At 40.1% G+C, this 17888-nt stretch overlaps 1 pseudogene; it reads right to left on the bottom strand.

Moving 5' to 3' along the window:
• LOC113278709 overlaps nucleotides 1-16719 on the bottom strand; it is a 53831-nt pseudogene extending 37112 nt beyond the window's left edge.
• Nucleotides 16720-17888: the final 1169 nt, after the last annotated feature.

Genomic DNA, 17888 nt, shown 5'->3' with positions numbered 1-17888 from the left:
GGCATGCCAAACCCTTGGCCCCACCATGCCAAGCCAAACCGCACCTTGCCTTGGCCCTATCCATGCTAGCCGCACCATGTGCCAACGGCATGCCAAACCCTTGGCCCCACCATGCCAAGTCAAACTGCACCTTGCCTTAGCCCTAGCCATGCTAGCCGCACCATGTGCCAACGACATGCCAAACCCTTTGCCCCACCATTCCAAGCCAAACCGCACCTTGCCTTGGCCCTAGACGTGCTAGCCGCACCATGTGCCAACGGCATGCCAAACCCTTGGCCCCACCATGCTAAGCCAAACTGCACCTTTCCTTGTCCCTAACCATGCCACGCCAACGACATGCCAATCTAGACGCGCCACCATGCTGGCCTTCCCTATGCGGCTACCCAAGCAAAGGCGTGCGACAATCAACGGTCTCCCTTCAATCCCAGGAGCAAATCCTAGTCATCCAAGGTTACCAGATAACGCATGGTAACCTTTGGCCCGAAACCCTAAGTTTGGCCACGCCAAACCATGCCACGCCAACGGTATGCCAACTTAGCCGCGCCACCATGTTGGCCTTCCCTATGCGGCCGCCAGAAAACAAAAGCGTACGACGATCAACGACTACCTTTCCTTTTAAGATGCAAAATCTCGACCGTTGAAGGTCACCAAGCTAGCAAGTCTTCCAAGATCGACTTGCCGGGCAACAACAATATGCTACATGTTTTCCACAAAAACATTCGAGACATCAACACATATCACAAACTGGGGGATCCTCTTTGGGTATTGGTTTGGCGGTTTACAGCGTGCGGCGTACACTACGCCCGTCCTAAGGAAGTGACATAAGGATGAGGCGATTAGTAAATACAGGGAGTTAATGGTGAAACGCTCTTTTATGAACATCAATTCCTTGCATTAACGGTTTTATGGAACATCAATTCCATGCGTTAACGGTTTTATGGAACATCAATTCCATTCTTTAACTGTTACCACCTCCTCCCATTTACTCACCCATTTTTTCCATTCCTTAATGAGACCAAAGTACGTTTCACTTCGACTTGTAGAAATAGGTCTTACCTATTTCCACCGAACAACAAGTTCAGTAAGGAACATACACCACTCAGAAAACGTTGGCTAGATTTCCATCTGTGAGCTTCCCACTTTCTGATACAAGTTGTAACACAACTACTCTTCCAGAATCAACTATTCTGGTTTCATCACTTTCCTTGCTTCCCTCCCCAAAACCAACCCATTCTCCTTCACTTTGTGACCGAAGCAAGTCTGGAACGACCATTTCTTGGTTTAGGCCGGACTTGTACAAATTGATCTCTCGAATCTAAAGTACTCCCTTGCAGTACTTTGTTTAGGGTTTAAATTTGTTTCTCACACATACACCCGAAATTACCGAAATCAGCAGAAACCATTTCACCCACAAACACCAGCTTAAGTATGCGTACGGGTATGCATACTTAAGCAACCGAATTTTGAGTTTGTTATGTTTCCAAACTCAACAGAAATTTTCGATTCGAAAACTTCCTCCAGTATGCGTACGGGTACGTATACTTAAGGTGACTAGTTTAGGAGTTTGTATTTCCTAAACCCAGCAGATATTTTTAGCTCGAAAACTTCCGCTAGTATGCGTACGGGTACACATACTTATCTTGTCTCCTTCACCAAATTCGTATACACACATATGCATACACTTGGCTCCCGGTTTATGGATTTATACACTAATGTGTGAACACACTATATATGCTTATATCCAATGATGGTTACATTATCAACTCTACATTCCAATCATTGAAACATTCTTCTATAATGATAATAGCCGTTTTCATACACTATTAACATCAAAGCAATTTTCAAGTTATTGAAATGTCAACATGACTTTCGTCACGAGTAAAGATGAATATGTCTAAAGCGAAAGCTTGCCAACACATATTTCGAGAAATATGTAAGCAAGATATACTCAACTCGAAATCTCAAATGTGTATAGTACAAAACTATATCGTAAAACGACTTATGTCTCAATATAGGAGATATAGTAGAAATAGACTTTCCAAGTGATAGATGAGTTTAAGTCTCCACATACCTTTTGTCGATGATGTTCCACAAGCTCTCCTTAGTAGTTCTTCGTCTTCAAGTGATAAACGCCGTGAAGTATAAGCTCAACTATACAAACTATATCCTAGCTCGAGACATCTATAAATAGTCTAGAAATCAAGACTTATAGTTTTTGATCACTAACATTGACAAACATGCTTGAGATAGAAACACATGCGAGTTCGACCGAGCAATGCTCTGACAATCTCCCCCTTTGTCAATTTTAGTGACAAAACTATCAATGCATATGGATTACAAAATAGATAAAAATTGTAGCTTCTCATCCACATGCTTGATCTCCTTGGCATCTTCAACATGACTCGAAATCTTCGTCACTTCCAAGTACTCCAATGATTCCAAAGGTTGTAAGTTTAGCACCATCGTTAGTTGAAAGATCCATAGCTATAACAATGAGAAAACAAATGCTCTCAATCATTATTATACAGTGTCATAGTATTATTACACAACATCAAATTTCAATTGTATCACAACTTTGACAACAATATTATGGTGATATGTATCACTCCCCCTTAGTCAATACTACATCTCAACATGAAAATCACTCCCCCTTATATAATGATCCTTAAACCATATGTATTTGTAGTGTGAACTACACATTAATTCTCCCCCTTTTTGTCAAAAAATTTGGCAAAGGTACGAAAATTAGTGGGATACTAATGAAATTTCCACGAAGATACTTCATGACCAAAGGTGTATTAACATACCAACAAATTTAGATGCTATCATAAAGCCGAAGCTAAATGCATTCATCAAGGAGTTTATAAAGATACAAGATAACCCTATAATATTCCACAGCCGCACTCTCCACAAAGATATGGAAATTAAGCACAAGTTCAAAAGAACTCTCCCCCATAAAATGTCATTCCCGAAAGAACAGCAAAGGCGACCTTACTTTCACAAGAAAAGAAGGATTTCTTTGGACAAAATCAAATCACATGAAAACATGAATTTGAATCCAAAATATTCAATTGAATTAACCACAAGAGAATCCATGATTAATCCAATCGACAAGTACAATTAAATTAATCATAAAAGAAACCATAGTTAAATTAATCGGTTTACACAACTAATTAAACTAAACATAACGAAAGTGATCAATTCAATTGGTCATGAATGTCATAAGAGAACTTATGGAGCAACAACTAAATTGACCACACGAGTATGATCAATTCAATTGGTCATGCTCAAACACAAGAAAACTTATGGAGCAACACAGTATATGCACAAAAATGTGGATCGGAGAAGACCAATACTGCGGAATAGACAAGGATTTATTTTATTCTTCATCACTATTTGCACAATGACACATAATAGACTTAATCCATGTAAACAAAAGTTTTATCCTTTCTTTTTATCAATATAATGGCATAAGAGACTTTAACTTTTGTAATGTCAAAAGTTCGTTCTATCTTTTATCAACACATTCATATCGACATAATAGAGATAACTTTTGAACAAGTATGGGACAATCAAGGTTAACGGACGTAAACAACATATCCCATAACAATTTGCAATATACCAAATCATAAAGATTAAAATTGCAAAAATCATCTTCCAAAATACTTAGAATTTAAAAAAATAAATCTAAAAACATGAAGATGAAAATCGTTGGACATAGCTATGTGTACTCACAATAATGGCTATTCCAAACCCTAATTATTCTTTTAAAAACACAAGAAATACATTCTCATACGAAGATTTACTAGGCATTGAGACCTCTGAAGAATTCTTTATCGTCCCCGAACTCCTTGTCGTCAACAACCATGGGAACATAAGGTTCATGGAGAAAAAAGTTAATTCCAACAAACCTTCTAGGCTGATGATGTCGAACCAGGGCCTTCTGAAAATTCGAGAGTTCTCATAGCAAAAGCCTTTATTTGCTGAATCTCCTTCCTTGCTTCCTTCAACTCTTCAAGAACATCAGAAAACTTCTGGGAATTTGAAGGAACAACTCTTGACTTCCTCACATTCCTTCTTTTTCTTTTCAAAGTTGGAGGTAACATAGATTTTTATTTTTCCTTCATGATTGATGGCTTAACAATCATATTAACATATTTTCCATCAGAGTACATGATGCTTGGAGTATCCATACGTGTATGGGTTTGTGAGAGGAAATCACAATTTAAACTCGACAGGCAGTCTCAAGATGAAAAGAGTTTCAGAGAAGGAAAAAGGAATGTAGGGTTACAGAACCTTTTAACCACACAGGTTCACGCACGCACAATTCACGACCCTAAAGAGAGTAGAATTGTCGAGAATATTAACCCTCTTTTATTGAATACACAGGGATGTCTCTTCCAATATCAATTGAAGAGAACGAATTCCAAATCATATAGCAACTCTAAGAGAAAAAAGAAAGTGAAATTCTTTTAAGCCTGAGGTGTGCATAATATTGTCTCTTTTAATCAGGCACATGAGACAAGATGTACAAAAACAACACAATTAAGTTGTGTTGTGGTGAACATCAATTTGTCCACCATAACTCTTGTGAGAGGAATTCATAGACTCATGTCTATCAAATTGTTTAGACCATACTATTTTCTCTAGTGGTCTTGACCTATCTTTGGAAACCAACTTTTTTGAAGATGATAAAATCTAACATACCTCAGCGGTTTTTTGAACAAGTTTGAGCTTGTTTGCTAGGCGATTTGATCTTTGTTGAAGTCTCTAGACATGTCTCATCTTGTGTTTATATCCTAGTCCGAGACATCTATAAATAGGCTAGAAATCAAGACTTATAGGTTTGATCACTAACATTGACAAACATGCTTGAGATAGCAACGCATGCGAGTTCGACCGAGCAATGCTCTAACAAGGAGTATAGATGACGGATTTAGGATTATCTGAAGAGTACACATAGTAAGGACTGGATGGAGATAAACCATTATCCTTTTTAGAATTGATAATTGAAGGGTTTGATTGATCTCCTTCGATAGTCATGATGATTAGATTGCAGGAAAAATAAAATCTAACCTAGCTCTTGTATACCATTAATAAATATGGGTGATAGGGTTGTTTTCTCTCACAACTGTGTAGAGATAAATTTCATTAAGAGATATTTATACACTTTACATTGGTGTTGAGATAAGAATACATAACAGAAGTGACTAAAGAATAGGTGTTGCCAAAGAACCGAAAGACTAAACCTAATAAGCTATGTAACAGGACAACTGATAGTTGTTACAACATAAAAATAGGAAGACTTGGCTATAGTACAACAACCTGTACGTGTCAGTAGTCAACCTATACACATGAGAAGTTTATCAAGGGGTTGATAAACTTAATATTATTCGTGGACACAACCTAATTCAAGTCTCGGTAGTAACTACCGTAGATGGAAACATCAAAGTGACAGTCGTCAGTGGAGTCATTTGGGGGCCTTACTTTAATACAAGAGGTGTGCACGACCGTTGCGCGTCCGTTTCCCACGCCGACAGGCAGTCAACCTCACAACTTGATTCGGAGGAGGCATACTTTTTTATCACTTTGAACGGATTTTGCGGCGACGTTTATAAAGGTTCCAACATATCATTTCCATTTCAGGTCCCTATATATTTCGGTTATTCATTAAAAGCCCTCACAGACTCCCCATAACTTACAAATAACACGGAACTCTTTACTGCATGACGATCCAATGGCTGTGAACACTAGTTCAATCGGAAATTTTCCTAGATCCGATGGTTTAATTTTATTCCCTGTTCAAATTGGCTAGCGGATTCAATTTCCCGTGCTCCCATTAAAAGGGGGGAGATGCCTATCTCTATAACTCTCCAGTAGACACCCTTATAGATTAACATTGAAACGTTGACGGAGGTCAAGAGATAGGTGCAGGCATCCATCTAGAATGGCCCTCAACCCCACATTGGTCAATGTATTCCCGAAAATATGAAGAAAACGCATCTGAGGCATATAATGCAGCCACTGACGGACCCATCACTGGGTTAAAGGGGACTATAGTCCGGGAGAAATTGATATAAATTTTATTTTTAGGGTGAGTAATCTGTATGTTATGAGAATCCAGCCCATTCACTAGCCCTACCTTATAAATAATTTTGGGTCCGTCCCTAAATGCAGCCCCGACAACGATCATAAGTTATATACTATCTGCTTTTATTGTTTGCTGGAGGAACTTGACAATGAAAATCCTAATAACATTATGTACTCATACCAAATCTTTCATCTAGTGGCAGAGCCAGAAAACATGATGGAGGGGGCTAACAAAATTATTATAAAAATTTGGGGGGCTAAATATTAAAATTGGATGGGCTAAATATTAAATAGAAGGTAAACTCAAGAGTGTTTGTATGATTTTCTAGATTTTTAGGGAGCTAGAGCCACGGTTAGTCAAACCCCTGACTCCGCCACTGCTTTCATCCCAAACCTCCCACATAATAGCATAACCGCATAAGGGATCAAAATAGAAAACACCATTTAAGTCCAGTTGGTCCTGGAGAGGTTCAAGGCCGAATGGTGGTCAAGGCCGGCCTGGGAAATATGTGTCGGCGGCCCGGACGTGGCTACCCGGCTGGTATTCGGAGTTTCCATTTATAATTGGTGGTGTCCTAACTCTAGCGATTGCTATATATTGATAATTGCATCTCATAGATAGATATTAGATTTTTCTTTTCTTTCTGTAAATGGGTGTCGTGCATTCGAGAGACGGGAAACGTTTCATGGTCCGCGACGAATAGGGCTGAACATGGTTTCGGTTTTTCGCTGGAACCGGACCAAACCAGACCAATTAGGAAGAAACCAAACCGAACCATTTACTAATGGATTGGTTACGGTGTATAAAGTGGAAAACCGATAGTGTTGGTTTTGGTTTGGTTTGACCTCTAAAACCGAACCAAAAACCATTAGAAAACCGATTAATTTTTAAACTTAGTTTCTACCGTTAATTTACAAATATTAGATTCTACCCATTGATTTAGAGGATAAATAGAAACCCTAAATCTAATATTTCATTATGATACTCTCCCTCTTTCTCTTTCTCCTTCTCTCAGTCGCCTCCCTTCTCCACTGCCAACTACAGCCGCTGCTACTCGACTTTTTTCTTCCCGTCTTCCTTCTTTTTTATTTTTCAATAACTAAATTAAGATATATTATATATCTTCTTTTGATCTCTAGAATTAGAGCAAGCTTTAACTATTCTTGATATTTTTTGTATTTTTTTTGTCTGTAAATTTGTGTAAACCAATACTATCGGCAACTACGATTTTTTTATCTGTAAATTTGTGTTTTTTTTTTTTGGTTTGACATAATTATTGGTTAACCAAAAACCACTGGGACAAACCGAAACCAACTGGAACCATTTGGAAACCAAACCAATGATTAATGGATTGGTTTGGTTTAGATTTTTAGAAACCAATAGTATTGGTTTCGGTTTTGGTTTGGCTAGAAACCGAACCAAAACCGACCATGAACAGCCCTAGCGACGAACCGCGACTTAAAAGAACTAAAATCGAAGATGATGATGATGAACTCAACTCTCAACGTCCACATCTTCCGGAGGAACTAATCTTGGAAAACATTGTCATCAGATTATCATCTCGGAATCTATCCAAATGGAGCTGCGCAAGTAAGTACTGGTACAAATCAATTCCGCATGATCCGAGATTTGCTTCCTCTCATTTTTATCATAACAAGAATAACTTAAATTTGGCCTTTAATCTCCTTAGCGTATATAGATACGGTCAGTCTCTAGGTTACTTTTTAAGAATAGAAGAAAAAGAAAAAAAAAGATAATGATGTCGATGTGGATGGATTTCTTCTTAGTTATAGAATATTATCGGAAATGTCCAGCAATGCGTCGCATGAACTAGTAGGTTATTGCAATGGTTTAGTTTGTACTAAACGAGGTTAACCCTACTGCTGCTAAGGGTCAGATTGTTATCATTAACCCTACCAGGAAGGAAACGCTTAGCCTCAACTATTTAACTCCTCCTACCTGCAAACATTTATGTCATGATTTTTGTTTTGATTCCTTATCGCAAAGTTATAAGGTTGTAATTATTTATACTACTGAATCCACAGGTGATCAGGAGTTTGTTTGCATGGTCCTTAAGTGGGGAGAAGGAGGAGGAGGAAGGAAAACTAATTCATGGAGAAACATTGTTACTAGTACTGCTCATATCTCACCGCCACCAGGTTCAACCTATTCTTCTTTTCCTGGTACAATTAGAACAAGAGCTTCGAGGAGTACTCGTAGATCAGCAACCTTTTGTGGGGGTACTGATCTTTTTTGGAGGATAACTAATCATATTAGTGAGAATAATCATATGATGGATATGTTGCTCTCGTTCAACATCCACGACGAGAATATTGGTTTCATTAGTCTACCAACTGAATGCAGTCTCACCCGAACGACCACCACAACCGTGAATGATCATCATCTTATCGAGTATAAAGGATATTTTTGTGTATTAGGTGCAAATATCATAGTAGAGTCGGAAGCCTACTCTAGAAAGTAGTATATGGTTAACCACAAGAAGTTAGATTTGAGTTTCTCAGTTGCGAGAGGATCCTATTTATAAACATTCTTGAAATGAGAATATCAAACATGTATCCTTTCCTATCTTTCTTATCATACATCTGTCTCTACAACAGTACAAGTGTATCTTAGAGTCTTCTTTATGAACCCACGTGACTGGGACTGTGCACGTGCCTGTCAACAGGGAAGGGACATTATGTAGCGCTTTATCTAGGATATGGGGAGACTTCCGTAGTCTTGGGGGGAATACTCGCTAGCATCTCTTCTTGGATATGGGGAGGCTGACATTCTATTTTGGCATTTTCCAGGTATCTACATTAAGTCGCCTGGCTGTTTGGGCAAGACGTTAGTCTTCTCAACATCCTATCATATGCTTCCTCGGTTCTTCTCTCGTTGTGCGCTTTTTCTGGCGCCTTCACCTTGAGACTTGCATATTCCCGCAAGTCCTCTTGTTTTCGAGATCGGATGGCTTCGACTTGCACACTTGGTGCAAGTCCCCTTGCCTATTGGTGATTTCTGACTTGTGCGCTCGCTACAAGTATGGTACTCTTGATTCAGAACCGCTTGGACTTACTTAATTCTTGCAAGTTCCCTTGCGCGGCGTCTCTTCGAATCGCTCTATTCTCGGCGTCTCTTGGACTTGCACTCTTCCTGCAAGTCCCCTAGTGGTGTCTCTTCGACTCGCCTTCTCCTCGGCGTCTCTTGGACTTGCTCTCTTCTTGGCGTCTGTTAGGATTTCTCTATTCATGCAAGTCCCCTTGTGTGGTGTATCTTGGACTCCCCCTCTTCTCGGCGTCTCTTGGACTTGCACTTTTCCTGCAAGTCCCCTAGTGTGGTGTCTCTTAGACTCGCTATCTTCTTTGCATCTTTTGGGCTTGCTTTCTTCTCGGCGTCTTTTACGTTGTCAAGGGCTTGAGGGCGCCTATTGGAGAGGAAGGGTTTATACCCTTTATCTCTTTCCTTTGTTTTTGTTAAAGGCTCGAGAGGCGCTTCTTTCTTCCTTTTTCTTTATTTTGTCAAAGGCGTAAGTTTCTTCCTTTGATGGCGAAGGTTTTCTACCCTTTCTCTTCTTTCTGTCAAAGGCTACCCGACAAAAGACGGGTAGAAACCCTTCCTCTCCAAGGTTTAAGAGCCGCTTCTTCTTTCTTTCTTCTTTTCAAAGGCGTAAGAGACGGCTTTTGGAGTTGGAGGGTTTCTACCCTCTGTTTATTTTTTTCAAAGGCTTGAGAGCCGCTTTCATCTTCTTTCTTTATTATTATTTTTCTTTTTATCAAAAGGCTTTTAAGAGACGCTTCTTCTTTTCAAAGGCGCAAGAGACGCCTCTTGGAGTCGGAGGGTTTCCACCCTCTCTTCTTTTTTTTCAAAGGCTTGAGAGACGCTTTCATCTTCTTTCTTTCTTTATTATCTTTTTTTCAAAGGATTAAGAGCCGCTTTTGAGGGCTTAAGAGCCGCTTCTTCTCTATTTTTTTTTTTATCGTGTGCGTAAGAGCCGCTTTTGGAGTTGGAGGGTTTCTACCCTCTCTTTATTTTTATCAAAGGCTTGAGAGCCGCTTTGGAGACGAAGGGTTTCTATCCTCTCTTTATTTTTATCAAAGGCTTGGGAGCCGCTTTGGAGACGAAGGATTTCTACCCTTTTATATATATATATATCAAAGGCTTGAGAGCCTCTCTTAAGGGCTTGAGAGCCGCTTTTGAGGGCTTAAGATCCGCTTCTTCTTTATTTCTTCTTTTCAAAGGCGCAAAAGGCGCCTTTTGGAGTTGGAGTGTTTCTACCCTCTCTTCTTTTTCGTCAAAGGCTTGAGAGCCGCCTTCATCTTCTTTATTTATTATTTATTTATTTGTTATTATTATTTATTTATCAAAGGCGTGAGAGCTACTTTTGAGGGATTAAGAACGCTTCTTCTCTATTTCTTTTTTGTCGTGGACGTAAGAGCCGCTTTTGGAGTTGGAGGGTTTCTATCCTCTCTTTATTTTTATCAAAGGCTTGAGAGCCGCTTTGGAGACGAAGGGTTTCTACTAGGGGTGTCAACGGGTCCGGGTCCTTCCGGGTATCACTAGACCCGGACCCTACTTATAATGGTCGGGTCCGGTTCCTAACGGTTCCGGGTCCGGTTCCTAAACTTGTGGACCCAGAACCGGACCCGTTTAAATACCCGGGTACCCGTCGGTTCCGGGTACCCATTGGGTCTTAATAAAACTATTTAAAAAACCTCAAAAACTTAATATATTTCTCTTTTTGGCTTGGATTTAAGTAATTTTTATAAAAATTTGTTATTATTTCTTATTAATGTACTAAATAAAGGTTAAATGTAAGAGAAAAAAATTAAATGAGTAAAATGTCAATGCTAAAACTAGCAAAAATACTTGTAATTTTGCTAAAAACATGAATAAAAGAATGAATAAACGGGTACCCAACGGGAATTACCCGTTTGGACCCGTTTAAATTCGGGTCCAATCGGGTAATTACCCGCCGGGTCCTAAGTAGCTAATGGGTCCAACTTTAGGATCCGGAACCTGACCCAAATATAGCGGGTCCGGTTCCGGGTCCAGGTAATGGGTACCCATTGACAGCCCTAGTTTCTACCCTCTCTTTATTTTTATCAAAGTCTTGGGAGCCGCTTTGGAGACGAAGGGTTTCTACCCTTTCTCTCTCTTTTTTTTTTTTATTTTTATCAAAGGCTTGAGAGCCGCTTTTGAGGGCTTAAGAGCCACTTCTTCTCTTTTTCTTTTTTGTCATGGGCGTAAGAGCCGCTTTTGAGTTGAAAGATTTCTACCCCCTTTTTATTAAGGGCTGGAGTGCCTCCTTTAAGGCTTAAGAGATGAAGGTTTCTACCCTCTGTCTATCTTTTGTTTTTTGTCAAAGGCGTAACAGACGATATCGTGGCGTAAGAGCCGCTTCTTAGAGTTTTATCCCCTCATCAAGAGTGGGAGGATTTAGACACTCAAGTCTCACAGAGTGAGCACAAGAGGATTTAGACACTCGAGTCTCAAAGAATGAGCACAAGAGGATTTAGACACTCCCCCCCTTATCGAGGGTGGGAGGATTTAGACACTCAAGCTTCTTGGTTGTCGAGGGCAAGAGGATTTATTCTTAGACACCCAAGCCTCTTGATTGTCGAGGGCAAGAGGATTTTAGGCGCGCGAGTCTCAAAGAGTGAGAGCAAGAGGATTTCAGGCGCTCGAGTCTCAAAGAGTGAGAGCAAGAGGATTTTAGACACTCCCCTCTCATCGATGGTGGGAGGATTTAGACAGTCGAGCCTCTTGGTTGTCAAGGGCTGGAGAATTTCTTAGGCACTCAATCCTCTTGGTTGTCGAGGGCATGAGGATTTATTTTTAAGTTGCTTCCACCGTGGTCGCAAAAATGTATTAGGTGCAAATATCATAGTAGATTTGAAAGCCTACTCTAAAAAGTAGTACATGGTTAACCACAAGAAGTTAGCTCCGAGTTTCTCAGTAGAGAGAGGATCTTATTTATAGACATTCTTGAAATGAGAATGTCAAACATGTATCCTTTCCTATCTTTCTTATCTTACATCTGTCTCTACAACAATACAAGTGTACCTTAGATTCTTCTTTATGAACCCACGTGACTGGGACTGTGCACGTACCTGTCAACAGGGAAGGGGCGTTATGTAGCGCTTTCTCTAGGATATGGGGAGACTTCCACAGTCTTGGAGGGAATACTCTCTAGCATCTCTTCTTGGATATGGGGAGGCTGACATTCTACTTTGGCATTTTCCAGGTATCTACAACGCGTACCGAGAAGATAATGGTACGCAAACACCTTCACCGCCACGATCACCATCGCATTCTTCATCGTCGTGTTCATTGTAATAGTAAGAGGAGTTGGTATTGCTGTTGTGGGTTTAGGGTTCATCTGTTTGTACTCGAGGACAAGATCAAGGAGGAGAATTTCGATGTTCAGATTAAGGAGGAATACTTACTACCAGCTCCCTTCTGTTGTTACTTTGACACTAGTCCTACCGCCCTGCCTACACGTATATTGAGTTTCTCCGATCGGCTGTTATTGTATTGGTCCGATGGGGAATATATTTTTCTCTACGATCTGCAAATGAAATCTCTCAAGGTTGTACAATGCTGCAGCTCCTGTGACAAACTAGGTCTTAGTATTTTCGAAACCAAGATGAAAAATGGAATTCTCCCAGGGCGTACTATTGGCGTAAACGAGAATGTTAATTTCCCCTACATGGATTATCAGCTGCACGCTCAAGCAGAGAACATCCTTTCGCTGAGATCATTCATTGCTCAAGGAGAAGCTAGGAAATTTGATAGTTACTGGGATTTTTGACAGTCTATGAATAACGGGGAGAAAAGTGTGCCTGCAGTTTTGCTGAATACAACTAGAGAGTCAGTAAAATATTATGCTTTCTATTAGTTAGTTCAGTGATTTTTCGGTAAGTTCTCTATTTTGTTTTTAATTATTTAGTTTCGATCTTACTCCAACATTCTTTGAATTTTGGTCTTTCGGCCGAATAAATTATTGAATTCATGCTCAGAAATCCCATGATATTTTCTTTTGGTCACTGTTCCTTCAGCACAAATGGTTCTTGTGAATATGGACCTATTGCAGTCAAGTCAAGTTGAGCTTGAATGCCTCTGAACAAGAGACGATGAGAGTTTTGGTGTCCCGTGTAAAAATTAGAATTCTAGACTGATCCCACTGATTACGGATGCAAGCTACTACTTGTTATTATTTAATATAACAACATTGTTGGTTCCAGTACTGAGAGCACCTATTGCTGCAAAATTTGAAGAGGAAAGGGTAAGAACAGCAGTTGCTAGCTAGTGATCTTGCTTATATAATCCAGCAAACGAATTTTGTCGAACAGATATGGCAGGAATAGGTAACACTTGAATTAAATGGCTCTGTACTTATAGACGTTCTCCATTTGCCGATACCTCTCAAATCTCGACCCATTTTCCCATACTAAGCATTAATGTAAAACACAGTTCAATTTTATTTTAAACTTTTCTACCAAGAGCAGCATATGCCCCTTATCCCGATAGACGTTGACGATGACCCCACCAAGAAACTTAACTTATCCAAGATCACCAACATCACCCATTCATATCATTGTCAAGCAGTGGAGGAGCTGGGATTCCAACATACCCCGGGCTTGACATAATTGGTTGGGCTTTACTGGGACCGGGTCTGTAAATATCAAATATCAAGCCCAACCAATTATGTCGAGTCCGGGTCTTTCGGGTCCGGGTCGGTCCGATTTACCTGTACCGACCCGGACCCGAAAGACCCGGACTCGAACCGATCCGGACCCGGAGTTACCGGTACATGTACCGGTTCTGAATGTTGATACCCGGTATAGACCGGTACAGGTACCGGTTCTGGGCTATTCCCGGTCTGTACCGAACCGAAAAACCCGGTAAATTAGAGCCATTGATATCTTTTAAGATATTACATCCTAGCCGTCCCTTTTAGGTTTAGTCTCATCTTCAACTCCAGGTACAGGTACAGGTACTGGTCATGGTCCTGGTCCTGGTACAGGTACAGGTACAGGTACCTTCGTTATTTTGAACTTAAGTTGTAATGTTGAACTTTATATGTTAAGTTAGTTTGTTGTTAGCCTTTGTGTTTCAAAATTTGGGTAAAAAACCCGGTACCGGTCTGGAACCGGACCGGTCTTACCAGTACAGGTACAAGTCCAGGTACAGGTACAGGTACAGGTACACAAATTGAGGAACCGGTCAACTCCGTGTACAGGTACCGGTTCCACCAAAAACCCGGTCCGAACCGGTCCATGTGCAGCTCTACTAATGCGTCTATTGGCACCCTTATTCAGTAAATGCATGTTTTCAACTGATTGTTGTGTATACGGTGTTATCTTGTTTGTAGAATATTGTAGAATATCTTAATACTAGGGTAAAGGATGTTACCAGCATAGGGGTGTTTTATAATCATGCTTAAGTGTTGAAGTTTGATGATTATGATGCTGAAATTCAAACAATCCAGTCATGTGTTACGAATGTTCCAATATCATGTGTGGCTGTTAAAACTTTGGTAAAATCCTTTCTTAATTTCATTCATAGTAGTTCTATAGATATTTATACATGACCGATAACTTGGAGACTCAAAACTTTCCTAAGACACGGATTTGAGACTTTCCTTATAAGTCTCAAAATCATGACTTACATGGACAATCCTTTCCTAATATATCACTTACCTTATCAGTCTCACATTAGTGACTTACATGGACAATACTTTCCATAGACTGACCACTACGGTCTTGGAAAGTATTACACTTTCCTTAATACCCCCCTCAAGACGGAGCATGCAGGTCGCAAATGCCCATCTTGGACAAAAGACCTTGAAACTGAACTCTTCCTAATGATTTGGTGAAGATATCCGCCAACTGCAACCCCGTAGGAGTATAAGAGGGAGAAATAATTTTCTGTACTATCGCATCCCTGATGAGATGACAATCAACTTCTATATGTTTAGTTCTTTCGTGAAAAACGGGATTCTGAGCAATATACAATGCCGACTGACTATCACAAAGAAGACTCATTCCCTGTGTATGAAAAACTCCCAAATCACCTAGTAATTGCTTCAACCACTTCAATTCACAAGTAGCTGCAGCCATAGATCTGTATTCTGCTTCAGCTGAACTCCGAGAAACTGTGTACTGCTTTTTGGTCTTCCAAGACACTGGTGAATCTCCAAGAAGCACAAACCATCCTGTCAACGATCGTCTAGTCAAAGGACAGCTTTCCCAATCTGAATCACACCAGCCTTTTAAACTTAGACTACTATCAGAGCGCAACAAAATTCCTTGCCCAGGATTCTTTTTCAAATATCTAACTACCCGAAGTGCAGCTTCCCAATGTTCTTGTCTTGGATGCTGCATAAACTGTGACAAAATATGCACAGAATAAGCTAGATCTGGTCTAGTCACAGCCAGATAAATCAATCTTCCAATCAGTCGTCGATACCTTTCTGCATCACTCAGCAACGTCCCTGTTGCCAAAGCTAGACGATGATTAGTTTCCATTGGAAACTCTGCTGGTTTTGCTCCCAATAACCCCGTCTCCATAATAACGTCCAATGCATATTTCCGTTGACAAACATAAATGCCTTGCTTACTGCGAGCTATCTCCAAGCCCAGAAAATATTTTAATTTTCCCAAATCTTTCATCTTGAAACACTGTCCCAAATATGTTTTAAATTTATTTAGCTCCACTATATTATCTCCTGCAACAATCAAATCATCCACATACACCAAAACATTAAGTTGCATCTTTCCTTTGATCATAGTGAAGAGAGAATAGTCTGAATAAGATTGTCGAAAACCATAATTCTTCAAAGCTGTTGATAGTTTTGCAAACCAACAACGTGGAGCCTGTTTCAAACCATACAACGATTTCTTCATTCTACATACCATATTAGGATTACCTCTCGCAAATCCAGGTGGTATTTTCATATACACCTCTTCCTCCAAATCTCCATGTAAAAACGCATTGTGCACATCCATCTGATGTACTTCCCAATTTTTAACAGCTGCAACAGCTAGAAAAGTGCGCACTGTTGTCATTTTTGATACAGGTGCAACGGTCTCTTTGTAATCTAAACCTTCCACCTGATGATTTCCAAAGATCACCAATCTTGCTTTTAAACGAACCAAATTCCCATTTTCATCATACTTTTCTGTATATATCCATTTACTTCCTAGTGCTCTCTTACCCTCCGGTAATTCTTGCAAAACCCAGGTATCTTGTTCTTCTAGTGCTCGTATTTCTTCTTCCATGGCTTTCCGCCATCCTGGATGTTTCATTGCTTCTTTAAAATTGCGAGGTGCAGAACTCGCAGTTATAGCTGCAAGAAATTTCTTATACGGTGTAGAAAATTTATCACAACTAACATAATATGTCAAAGGATACAGTGTACCTGAGGAGGATGATTGTGATGAATGAAGATGAGATGGACTATTTTCTCGAGTGGTGTGCGTCGGAAATCCCTTAAGCCTACTCGATGGAATTTTCGTACGCTTTCCTTTACCCATATCACCTTCTACTGCAACATCATTGCCCGGACTCATAATCCCAGCAGATCTCTCTTGAACTGCTACACGTTCTTCTTCTGTTGCAGTCATATCTTGAACTGCTACACCTTCTCCTTGTGTCACAGTCACATCTTGAACTGCTACACCTTATCATGTTGTCGCAGTTACACCCGGAATTCCTACAGCGTCTCCTGCTATCGCAGTTACGCCTGGTACTGCCACAGTTTCTCCTGTTTTCGCTGTTACGTCTTCATTATCACTCCAGTCAAACGCTGGATTCAACTGATCAGTCTCAGCTGATACACCAGTCACCTCGGTCTCAATAGAATGATCAGGCTGATCACTCTCTTTGCGAGTCGAAACTGTTGGCTGCTGCAACAAAGAAGTTTCATTCTTATATGGGAAACTATTCTCACAAAACTGGACGTCTCTTGACACAAGAAATTTTCTTTCATCCAAGTCATATACTTGCCATGCCTTTTCACCAAACGGATATCCAAGAAAAACACACCTCCTTCCTCTACTTGCAAATTTGTCCCCTTTATTACTTTGATCATGCACATAACACAGGCATCCAAACACTTTCAACTGATTATACGGAGGTTGCTTTCCAAACAATATTTCATACGGCGTTTTATTTTCAAGAATAGGTGTAGGAGTACGATTAATCAAATACGCAGCTGTCAATGCGCATTCTCCCAAAAACCGTATTGGCAAGTTGGCTTGAAATCTCAAAGCCCTTGCCACATTCAATATATGTTGATGCTTTCTCTCCACTCTTCCATTTTGTTGCGGAGTGCCTACACACGATGTTTCAAAAACTATCCCATTAGTCTTAAAATATCCACGCAATGAATTAAACTCGGTACCATTATCACTTCTAACAATTTTGATATCTTTATCAAATTGTCGTTTCACAAGAGCAATGAAATCAAGAAACGTTCGTTCAACTGCCGTTTTATTTGGAAGTAAATGAATCCACACACCTCTTGAAAAATCATCTACTATTGTTAAAAAACACTGTGCTCCACAAGACGATGTAGCCCTATAAGGACCCCATAAATCTATATGAATCAACTCAAAAATACAACTGGATTTACTTAGACTACTAGTAAAGCTACTCCTATGTTGTTTCGCTCTTGGGAAAATGTCACAAACTTCATTATGCTTCTTCAATCTACTCACACCCGGCAACCTTTGCAATACTTTTTCTGATGGATGTCCCATTCGTCGATGCCACAGCTCGTATGATTCTCCAC

Source organism: Papaver somniferum, chromosome 5 (assembly GCF_003573695.1).
Source record: "Papaver somniferum cultivar HN1 chromosome 5, ASM357369v1, whole genome shotgun sequence".
Lineage (NCBI taxonomy): Eukaryota > Viridiplantae > Streptophyta > Magnoliopsida > Ranunculales > Papaveraceae > Papaver > Papaver somniferum.
This window is presented reverse-complemented; position numbering and strand designations above follow the sequence as displayed.